The sequence below is a fragment of the Grammomys surdaster genome, unplaced genomic scaffold, assembly GCF_004785775.1.
Source record: "Grammomys surdaster isolate TR1022 unplaced genomic scaffold, NIH_TR_1.0 126059, whole genome shotgun sequence".
NCBI classification, from domain to species: domain Eukaryota; kingdom Metazoa; phylum Chordata; class Mammalia; order Rodentia; family Muridae; genus Grammomys; species Grammomys surdaster.
In genome coordinates this window covers 6,274,875-6,287,158 of record NW_021620869.1, presented here as the reverse complement: position 1 = coordinate 6,287,158, position 12,284 = coordinate 6,274,875, and positions in this window count along the sequence as shown.

Sequence of the window (12,284 nt, the reverse complement as noted above, 5' to 3'; positions counted from 1 at the left end):
GGGAAAGAGAGGAGAGGGACACTTACTGTTGCCACACCCTCCATCTCACAAAACTCATAGTGATGCCAAAACTTGATGTAACATTTTCTACTTCTCTTTCTGTTTCATATTGTAACGCTAGAGACTGAGCCTCAGGCCTCCCGAACAGTAAGCAGCATTACCCTACACCTCAGATCTCTTTTGCCCTTTTCTTGTTCTTAGTCAAGATCTCAGAAAGTCTCTTCGAACTCCTGGTATAGCCCAGATGTCTGGCCTTGAACTTGTGATCCTCCTACATCAGCCTCCAAAGTGGCTGAGACTTCAAGTCTCTATCTTAAGGCCTAGCACTTAATTCCTTTTTATAGATGAGGAAAGTAAGGCTCAAAGAGGTTCCGTACCTTGCCCGAGGTCATCCCAAGCAGTCGAGCGAAGATGCAATATCACATGCAGACTATGCTAACAGTTTCCTCACCTAAAAGGCCTTTTCAGTGAAACCAGAAGCAGAATCCCAGCCTCTGATGTATGAATTAGCAGGTGACCTAGAAAATGGAGCACTATGCCAGAGAGAAAAGGAGGCCCCATGAAAGAAACGACAGAAGCCTATCCTCAGAAATGCCCCTCCCCCAACCCCAGTCCTCAAAGCACCTGATTGGATCTCCATTCCTCTGACAGCTATGATGCCTGAGGAGGCTCCGTTCAGAGGTACTGGGACTTCTAAAAACTCCCAGGGTGAGAAAGGAAGCAGATACAGGTCCAGGCCACAGTGGACCAGGGGGCAGCCTCATAATAGGTTTCTTTAGTGTTCTGGGAACAGCGGAGTCACATTGGATAGAATATGGCAGAAAGTGTCCTTGGGAAGGAACAGGGTGGGAGGTGTTATGTGACTTTTTCTGTTAGTGTGGGGAGACATGAACCCCAGATAGGGCACCATTGCCAGGGCAAAGAAATGATTTCACCCAAGTTTTAGGTGGGTGAACTGGTGACTTTCCTGTGCTTACTTACAAGGAGCATAGATGACCCAAAGCCAGCCCGAGCATGGGACTCGGCAGACCTGCAACTTTGGAACCGCATACAGCTCTGGCATACCGTACAGCTCTGGCTTCCCCAAAGAGTCTCCTCTTCCAGGCAATTTCTATTAGCATGTTGCCCCAGGCAGGGGCCTTATGAGTCCTATAACTCTCTCTCTCTGTCTAGGAAGGGGTGCATTGGGAGGTCTTTCCTTCTATGTGTGTGTGGGGGGGTGCAACTGGGAGGTGACATCTACTACACAAATGAGATCAAGTCAGACTAGAGGTGAGGCCAGGGGACCCAACCGAGTATTCAGAGAATTAGAGAATAAGTCAGAGATTAGCAAGCTCTGTAGAGGGAGTGGGTGACCAGCACTGGATTAAAATTAACAGGCCGAGGAGAGCACCTGGCAGGAAACCCCCATTCCAAGACACCTTTAGCATAGCCAAAATTACCTCAAAAACACAGAAGATCTCCCTAGCACTGTGCCTGGTCAGCCAGCAGGGTCAGACAGGCATCCCAGAAAACGCATGGAAAACACTGAGCTAGCCAGCGCCGACTGGATGAGAAGCAAGAAAAATAAGTTGAAATCTTCCATAACCAGAAAACACACCAAGGATCTGACAATAACGATAGAAGTACTTTGTGTAGAAAGTATGCTTGTCTCCTGGCTGTGAGTTCAAGACATGATCTAGGGAGGGTTATATCAGAGAAACAAAGTGGAAACCAGCAGAGGAGGAAGCCTGATATAGACCTTCAGCCTCGGACAAGCACAGTTGAGAGCACACCTCACACACATGTATATACCATATACAGGCACACATAAAATCAAATTGAAAGGTTTAATTAGATTCCATGTATTAAAAACGGAGTGAAGGCAAAAGCTTAATGCTCAGGCACAGGCAGCCTCTCTGGAGGATAGGGAGGAAGGAGGGTTAAAGAGGGGGGCAGAGGGGGAGACAGCAGGTAAACAGGCTACTGTATGCTCTGAAAACGCCTTCTCAGCCATCCCACACCTGCTCCGGACCAGCACAGGCAGCCGTTAAACTTGCACCACTCCGGAGAGAATCACAAGGGAGCCAACTATGGTCCCCTCCCGACTCTCCAATTAAGCGTGACAGCTGCTGAGTCATGAGGTCTGAGCGCTCCTCCAAACAAAAGTGCAAACACCGCCCAAAGTACCTGTGCGCCTGGGAGCTTTGGAAACTAGGAGAGGCACGGGGCGGTTTCTGTGACCAAGCCTGGGCAGGATATAAAAACTCAGCACAGAAGCATGGCTAACGCACAGGCAAGGAAGCTTCTGGAAGCCTGATAGGAAAGGAAAATCAACCCCCACCCTCATCCCCTGTCCCTGTCTGTCTCTGTCTCTGTCCCTCTGCTTTCTGACACTAAGACATTTTCTCTGATTCGACACGTTTTTTTCCTTCTAGCTTGCTTTCTGTTGCTATGACAAATACCATGACTGAAAACAACTTAGAGTTGAAAGGTTCTGTTTCTCTTACCTCTCTGAGGTTCCCAATTTTGCTTCTGATTTCAAAGGGGTTACCGTCGCCCCACCCTCAACCTGAAACTCAGTGTTTCAGTGTTCCATTTGTTCCTGAATAAGGACGCCTAGTGGTGCCAAGTATAGGTGTGGACTCTTTAACTGAGGCCACTTTGTTCTCGTGACCCTGGAGGGTGGAACTCCATCTTTAACTCAGAAAAGTCTGTCTCCCTCGCGTCTCCCATTTGGTTTAGAGGTCTCCCCCTCCCCGGGCTATTCACGCCCCTTCCTTTCCTTTCTCCTTCACCACGTTTTCAGACCATTGGCTTCTATTTCAGTAACGGGACGTTTCTCAGGCTAGTGGTCTATTCAGCCAGCAGCGCACCAGTTCTCCAGCATCAGGTATGGTTCTTCCTGTCCTGCCGTCCCACACCCACGGTCCCCAGCTCGAGCTCTTCGGCAGAGCTTTCCCACTCAGGAACCCTGTGTTGGTCCCCTCCCCTCCCCTCCCCTCCCTTACCCTCCCCTCCCCTCAGTCCCCTCCTCTCCTCAGAAAACACTCTGGTTTTTTTCTGCTGTTGCTTGCTCCATGGCTGGTGACTTTCTCCAGGTTGCTTTATAAAGCTATCCAAGGTTTTTTTTTTTTTGCCTTCCCTAATTCTTAGAGGCAGCAAGCCCTGGTGGTTCAAGAAACTAGAAACTAGATGGATTCTGACACATGTGATCTAAGTCCCTCTAAGCACCTTCAGGACTCCATAAAATTTAAAGGCAGATAAAAAAAAATAAATCTTCCCGGACCACCTCAGAGATAGGCATCCTGTAGAGACCGGCGAGGGAGACAGAGGGAGACGGAGCCCTGGCTGTAGTAGCACAGGGCATCATTTAACAGAGACTCTTGTTCTGAATTTCTTCTCAATCCACAGCCAACGCTAGAGCACAATAACCAAAATACATTGATTCATCCAAAAATAATCTTTACATTAAAAGCCATCTTTAATTGGCAGATAAAATTGAATGAATTATCATGTACTGCATGGCATTCCAGAGTATATACACATTGTGGGATGAATAATTTGACTAATTAACGTGTGTGTTATTTTGCAGTTAGTATTCGGAGTGAGAATATATGAACTCTTAGCATTTTCTGAGAATACAAGATGTATATTAACTATTGGTGCTGTGTCTCTTGAAGTTATTCCTCATTCCAATCACAAGCTTGTATCCTTCTACTGACATTCCCCAACGTTCCTCCTTCAACAACCCAGTCCCCAGTAACCAGCATTCTACCCTGTCTCTCTGTCTCTCTCTCTCTGTCTCTCTCTCTCTGTCTCTCTCTCTGTCTCTCTCTCTGTCTCTCTCTGTCTCTCTCTGTCTCTCTCTGTCTCTCTCTCTATATATATATATATTTTTTCCACATATCAGTGAGACCATGATGTATTTGCCTTTCTTCGTCTGGCTTCTTCATATACCATAATGTCAGGTTCATTTACATTGTCACCAATGTTAGAGTTGCCTTTCTTAGGGATGAATAGTATTCCATTGTGTATATACGTCCTGTTTTCCTTGTGTATATTTCATTGACAGATACAAGCTGATTGCATAGCCAGTGTGAATAGAACTGCAGTGAATTCTCTCTCTCTCTCTTTCTCTCTCTCTTTCTCTCTCTCTCTCTCTCCCTCCCTCCCTCTCTGTGTGTTATTAATAGATGATATGATGGTTCTATATTTAGTTTTCCAAGGAAACCCCAATGCAAAATTATCTTAAGTTATGAAAAGCAACTAATGAATATAATAATACAGTTTCTTTACTGTAAGGGAAAGAACTCTACACACTTTTGTATAAGTTGCTTTTTCTGTTTTCATCTGATGTCATGTCCTAGTCAACTTTAACTGTCCAAACTTGATATAGGCTAGAGTCACCAGAGGTGGGAGACTCAACTGTTCCAATCAGGGATATTGTACTAGCCTACAAGCATATCTGTGGAGGATTCTCTTGATTACTAACTGATGTAGGAAGACCAGTTCACTGTGGGCAACATCATTCCCTAGGCAGATGGCCCTGGGCTGTATAAGAACGTTAAGCACAAGCCTGCTAATGAGCCAGCAAACAACAGCTCTCCATGGTTTCTGCTTCAAGTTCCTGCATGAATTCTCACCCTGACTTTCTCTCTTTCTTTAATTGTTATCAAGAGAACTCACCTTGAAATGTGAGGGATTGTATGGCAGGACCTTCCATTTTCTGTATGTTCCTACAATCTGCTTTTGCAACTAAGTATAAATGTTAGTATTTTAATGAATACCCATAAGGAAATATTGCTGTAATGAGGTTTTCACAATAACATACAACCCTGCCTCTGAAATATGGAGAAATTACATTATAGGGTGAACTGTGAAATTAGATCACAGGGTAAACTACATGTGCTTGGAATATATCACCTCACCAAGGTAAAGAATCTTAGAGCCTTGACCTGCCATATGTGGCTCCTCAGAAGACGAGGAAAGAAGCAGACATTGAATTGAGTTTTGGTGCATTGTGGAAAGGGTCACATACCAACCAGAGAGAAGAAATCCACTGAGGCAGGCTCAATTGGAAATGCTGGAGTGGTCCTGGGGGGGGGGGTACAAGGCAGGGGGGGCTTCACCTTCTTTAGCTGAAGTTCAGGATCAAAAGCCTAAGCGTGAGTGCCAACTAGTCTCACCTTAGAGACTCACAGGCACAGTTGGTGTAACTCAGATAGGGGTCGGGGAGGAAAAAAGTCTTCTGCTCAGGTTTTGCTCAAGTTTGACTCCTGCTTGCCCTCCCTGTCCCTGGCTTTGTCTTCTGCTGATTTGCTCAGGGTCACAAGGCTCCCACATTTCCCTGGGCCCCGACTTCCTTGCTCATATCTATAGAAAAATCAGGTCCTGAGCTTTACATTGATTGAGTGACACCTAAACCCACCCCTGTGGCTGAGTGGCTGACATACACTGCTGCTGGCTCTGTCCAGAACAGATCATTCTGGCAAGAGGGTCTACGATCAACAAATATCAATTAAGGAGAACCCTTAAGGCCAAGGGATCCAAATCGATCTCTTTTCATAATAATTTATTTAATTTTATTTTATATGCATTGGTGTGAAGGTGTCAGATCCTCTAGAACTGGAGTTTCAGACAGTTGTGAGCTGCCATGGTAGTGTGAGGAGTCGAACTCAGGTCCTCTGAAAGAGCAGCCAGTGCTCATAACCAATGAGCCATCTCTCCAGCCCCCAATCCCAATCAGCTTGTATGCATCATCAGCTGCAATCGGGGGAGATCCACACTCTCTTCAGGCTGGTATTCCCATAGACAAGAGTAAAAAGCCAACATGTACTGAGCTTACGGAACAAGACACTTTTAATAATTCATTCAGCCCTGACAATAATCCCTTTAGGGATTGATACCTCACAGAGAAGGAGGCGCCAGCTCTAGGAATTGGAGTGATTTACCTCAGATCATGTAGACCATCTGCATCAATGCTTCTAACACGGATTTTATACACAGTCTGGCACAGGTTGTTTCTGGCTCAAGGTCAGCCAGGTTTATCAAGGAAAGCACATCTAGAGCCTGTGCCCCAGAGGTCATTGTTTGTGGTTTAAGTCACCAGTGATCTACAGGACATCTGCATGCATGCATGGTTTAGACTGAAATCAACAGGAAAATCAGACTCATTTTCCCTTTCCAGTTAGGCATTTTATAGTTGTTGGGTTTTTGGTTTGCTGAAACCGGCTCACGGAGGGCTGATGCAATGCTTGGTACCCAGGTGCACTGGGTTTTTTTTTTTTTTTCATGACATCAGATCTCTGTACTTGTCCCATGTGAGCAATCAAGATGCTATGAAGCAGAAGCTTGGGTGTAACTCAAAGAGCAGAGGACACATGATGTAAATGGAAACCATGACCTTTCGGGTGGGGGGCAGGGCCTGCAGAGGTCGCCCCATCTCCTCCTGGCCCCGTGGCAATGCCAGGGTTGGGTCTGTGTAGCCTTGGTGAATATATAACATGGGGATGAGGGTTTTCTCTTTGCTCTGAAAGAGCAAGGGCTATGGTGACCAATACTATGGTGAGACTTACAGAAAATCTCCCTTCCCAGCGGACTTCCTGAAAGGGAAAATTCCACACTCCTTCCAATCAGTAAGAAATGAGATTTCTGCTTATTTCTTACTGGCATTTTGGATTGGCTCCAGTGGTCCCTGATAGCAATTCTGACTAAGGAAAAGTAGTCCAAGTGTGTAGGAGCTGGTGGAGGAAGCAGGTGTCTATGTACACACACACACACACACACACACACACACACACACACACACACACTAAGGTAGATGGTCTCCATGGTTCCATGGTTCAGCTGGAGAAGGCTCAGAGCATCGATGCCCAGAATGTCTGGCTGGCCAGACAGGAAAGCTGGACACAGCCTTCATTCTTTGTGTTCAAGCCAGAAAGGACCTTCTGCTCGTGACATAAAGAGGGTGTCAGCTGTTCCACAGATCTAAGTATCTCAGCCACAAATGAACAAAGAGGAGCGGAAAGACTTCAAGTCATAACATTTTATACAGATCCACTGTTCTTCCAAAAAGTTGCAGAGGACCTTCATGGCTGAACTCCTCCACTGATCTGAACTTCACTGGCCATGTTAAAACACCCTCAGGATAACTGCTTTCCTACGACAAAACCCAAGATGTGAAGAGAACAAGTTAAAATTATTTTTCAAAATGGCATCAGTTTGGCATCAGGAGGGCATTGTTCTTAGTGGAGTGGGAGCTTGCAGGTTTGATCCTGTATTTAATCCCAAGAATAAGGCAAAGCATGGGAGACTGAGTAGGCTGGGGATAACGACATCAAATGTAATAAAGTACAATACAAAGATATTTCTTTTCTTCCTTTCTCTTCCCTTACAGTGTTCTATTTGCTGTTTAATGTGCTCTTAAGACTTAACATTTAAGTTACCAAGCCTCTTTATGTTCTGCAATTCATTTCAAACACAAATACAAGTGCATCGGGCTCGTTCACAGAGCATACAAAAAGGCGACCTTTGTGTTTTGTAGCACGCATACTCCTTGGTTTGGTTCTACCTGAAACATAGCACGGAGCCCTGGCCTAACCCACACCGTGTACAACTTCTCACAGGAAGGTCTTAGCTCACTGCTCAGCACAGGACTGAAAGAGAAGATGACCTCTGTCGGCTCTCCTTCCAAATCCTCACTTTCAGTGCCTGTGGCTGCTGATCCAGGCCAACACTGTGACTTTTAGAAGGATCCTGGTGTTGATTCTCCTCTTTCCTCCATAATTAACGTGCAGGATAAGGACTTCGTGTGGCATTCATAGGTACAGATCATTGCCTGTTGCTCGTTTTCATCTCCCATCATCCTTTCTGTCCCCACTCATTTCTATCTCTGCCTAAAGAGACCCCTTTCTGCGTGTGTGCGTGTGTGTGTGTATTTAAACCTAAACTCCACCTATAAAGAGAGAGCATGCAGTGTTCATCTTTCTTCCTGTATCACCTCTTCTTGGTCCTCCCGAAACTCTCCCTTTAGGCTCCATCTGCTTCTGTTTTTGTCCCACACATATGTTGATCTTGGTTTTGCATAGGCTAGGAAATACTCCACATGTATCCCTCTGAGTCTGGCTTATTTCAGCTAACGTGACAACTTCCAGCTCCGTCCGTGTGCATGCAAACCACATCATTTCACTCTTTACCAATGAATAGACCGTTGGTATATATCCCTCTTTTCGCTGTCATCTGTCTGTCGATGGGTGTCCAGGCTGATTTCGTGTCTTGTCTGTAGTGAACAGTGTTGCAATAAAGATAAGTCTACGGACCATGTTGACTTGGATTCCTTCAGGTATTATTCCCAGGGGTGGTATATCCAGATGTATGGTGGCCCTGAGAGGACATTTTCCCCAGAGATCCAGAAGTCCTTGTGTTTGAGGCAAGTTTTAGATGTCAAGGGCAACGTGGCCTCTAGGGAACACTATTGTCTCCTACTGAGCTTCTATCTGCCACTCAGCCACAGATGTGACACACTCACTCAGTGTGAGTCACCACAAATAATGACAGGCCAATATAATTATAGGGTTGTCTTTTTCAAAAAAAATGTTTGTGTCATTTGTGACACGGAAAAATAAATGTCAACTTTTAAAACATGAATTTTCCTTTTATTAAAACTTCCTAATGCTAAGCATATATCATTTTGGCAATTAAGAACTCGTATTTTGTCTCTAGACAAATTGTGTTAGAGACTGAAGCAGACATCATAACTGATGATGACCTTGCTTTAATCACTGTAAATTATATTTATTTGTTTAATATTTAATAGTAACAGATTTGCTGAACTCAAAGCTTCACATAGTCTTAAAATGAAAAATTGGCAAATTTCTCCCCTCCTCTCCTGCTGACTTTTTGCTTCTGACTCATTTCCCCAAATGGATGGCAGGTAGCAATGCCTTAACTCCTCCTGAGACTGCTTCAGACACAGCTCGTTACATTGTGCCCACAACAAATATATCCCCCTGGACTAACCCCTTGGTAGCCTGGTGACTGAGACCTCACTTGGAAAGAGTCTGACATGTAACTAAAGACCTTTGGCTAAGGTCACTAGGATAGGCCCTAAAGACAGGAGCCTTTAAGGGAAGAGAGATGGAAAAAGATGGGAGAACCAGGGAAGAGAGCTGTGTGGAGTCAGGTCAAAATCGAGTGACATGACACTGTCAGGAACCAGGAAGTCTGGGAAGATCAAAAGCTGCGCATGCGTGTGGAGCCAGGAACCAGGAAGACTTTGGTGTGCCCAGAAGCTGCGCACACACATGAAGAATTTTTCTTAGAACCTGCAAAGCACAGGGACCTGCTAGCGCCTTGATTTAGGAGCCTGGCCTACAGAACCGTGAAAAAGCACAATTCAAGTTGCTATTGTTTGAGTCTGTGGTGATTGTCTCTTCTCTTCTCGTCATTGAAGGAAACTCCCCGGCTCCTAAGCACTCTGCGGTCACTCTACGTGGTGTCCTTCTTACAAGGACCTACCTCTTGGTGGAGTTGCATCTTAGAGTCACAGTCATTGTCTACAGTGTAGGATGTCACAGGAGCAAAGGTGTCTGTCACCACCTCTTCCTGTCGGAGGGCTCTGAAGGCAGTGGTGAGCTTCACTCCTGTCCCTGGCTACCTCAGAGGACTGTCTGTGCCTGCCACCTGTATGGGACTTTTCTGATTTACAATTTTCATATATGAGTACTAAATTGTTCTACTCCTTTCTCTCCGCCAGAACTTCTCCCATGCTCCCTCAGTTCCTTCTCAAATCCAGGACCTTTCTTCTTTAGTTGTCGTTACATATGAATCAGCCTGCTAAGTCCAGGTATTTATTTGTTTGTAATTGTATTTCATTAGGGCCGATCACTTAGGATTAGAGAATCTATCCTATACGGAATAAGACAGTGTACTTCCTTTGAGACACACAGCATACTCCTGGATATGCATTTGCCTTTACCAGTTACTCTAAGAGTCTTTTAAAAATTAATTACAGTTAAAAGAGTATTTTAATGTGAGTGTGTGTGTGTGTGTGTATGTGTGTGTGCAGGGACCTGAACTGTTGGATCCCCTAGGGCTGGAGTTCCAAGGTGGTTGTGAGCAGCCTGACGTGAGAGCTTGTAATAGCATCCTCCGGAAGCACAGCAGACACTCAACTACTGGGCCATCTCTCCAGCCTCCATTATGATCTTAATTGTACAAATTGATGGTGTACAGTATGATCACACAACACACATCTGCAGTATGCCGTGATCAAACCTGGATACTTAAAGCTTCCGTCTCCTTAAACACTTTAAAGGTTTTATTAGTACTTAATAATTGTATGTATTTACTGGATTCAGAGTTTTGACTTATTTACTAGCCTGCTGTCACAAAAAGTCAAAATCCAAAATGGTTGTTAAACCATCGAAAAAGTGGAAGAAAAATATTTTCTGCTCTTTGATAAAGCTAGGGTGTAATTATATGTTTCTGGAATTGCAGCTTCGGGGAGCTTTGAAACACATAATTTAGTCTGTTTCTGCTGCGAGAAGTATTCTATTGGAGCAAACAGTATGGGGGCTTTTATACTCAGTGCATCCAGAAGGTAGAGGCATAATTTATACTTTCAGAGTGAGGGAGAGAGAATGCACCCAAAGTGGTCAATTTTAATTTCTGTATTTTCTAATTTTTAGCAGTGAGGTTAAGCTCTAAGTTACTGCAGAAAATAGATGTGTTTTTCTTAGAGCCAAAGGCAGAAAACTCTGGACGCTGGAGTCCTTTCGTCTGGGGATGGTGGGAACGTAGAGGGAAGAGTGAGCTGACAGTTGAGCTGCAGATCCCTCAGGACACTGGAGAGTGGGCAGGGGAAATGAGCTTGGGAAGGCAGGCATTAGGAAGAACAAATGTCTCAACATTTAACAACCAGAGCTGTGTCCTGATGCTTGTCAGCTGGACACAGTTCTGGAGAGCTTAACATAAACAGAGCGTTTTGCCAAATACTTTCACACGCATCATCCGGTCTTGGTGGGGAGGCAATAGTCTGAGCAAATGTTACCTCGTTACTCCAAGTTTCAAGGATGTGACCCATCATGCTTGGAGCCTATGTTTTCAAATTCAGCCATCTTTTCACCAAAGAATATTCAAAATGAAACTTCAAGCTATGCTTGCCTGGCAAGACCAGTGCCCTAGTGTCAACCCCCTTGGCACATAAACAGGGCATGGTGGGAGACCCCTGTAATCTTAGCACTCAGGAGGATCAGAAGTTCAAGGACATCCTACACTGCACCGAGAGGCTGGAACATGCCACCAAGCCAGTTCCAGTTAGGATAAGGATTACAATAAGAAGCATTTCAAAGTCAGAGAGTAATCAGAGTGGGAAGTTCAAGGTCAAGGCCACCAAGAAGATAGTCACAGGGTAAGTTCTTAATAGTAGACACCCCGGAGGCTGGGCTGTGGGTGGGGATTTCTGAGGATGACAGGGCTGTGTAAGGTGAGGTACACTTCTGCTCAGTGGCCTCCCTCACAGATCAACAGCCAAGTGAAGACAGCATGTCTATTCCACCTCAGAGCTAACCCTAAACTCCAGTCAAAATATTTCAAAGGAAGGGCTAGGGAGACAGTGTGGTTGGTAAAGAACTCATAGTACAGGCACAAAGGCCTGAATGCAATCCCCAGTACCCATATTAAAACTGGGGGTGGCCTATAACCCTAGCCCTGGCAAGCTAGAGACAGATGGATTCCTAGAACTCGTTTACCAGACAGTCTAGAAGAATCAGATCTGGGTTCAATGAGAGACTCTCTCTCACAAAGATAGAGAGGTGAAAACACTTGATGTTAACTTCTGGTGTTCAAGTGAGCACAGGAGTGCCAGCCCGCGCTCTCACAAACGCACACGATATCCCTAGTAGACTATTTTATAAGATATGGGGTTTGAGGATGGCACATCACTGAATTTAAACTGGCTTTAAGAGCACAGTTCACCTTTTGGAGAAGTATTGGGAACTGAGATGCCCGAGGTCCTTCCAAAGCTGACCTGTACCTTACAGGACCATGGAGATGTCTCCAAAGGCCAGGGCTGAAGAGAAACAATAGCTTTTCACTCTGCTATGTAGGGCTCCCTGTCTCAGGCTAAAGTCTCTGTCTGTTCCCACAGACCCCCAGTCCCTCTCTCTCCTGAAGTACCACCAGCAGGCAGTTGCTGACAAGGCCAACCAACACACTCTGTGTGCCCTGTGTGCACCACTGCACGCTGTGTTTGCATATTTTATTTCTGGTTTCAGGCTGAATAAGGATTCCAGTTCTAAGCA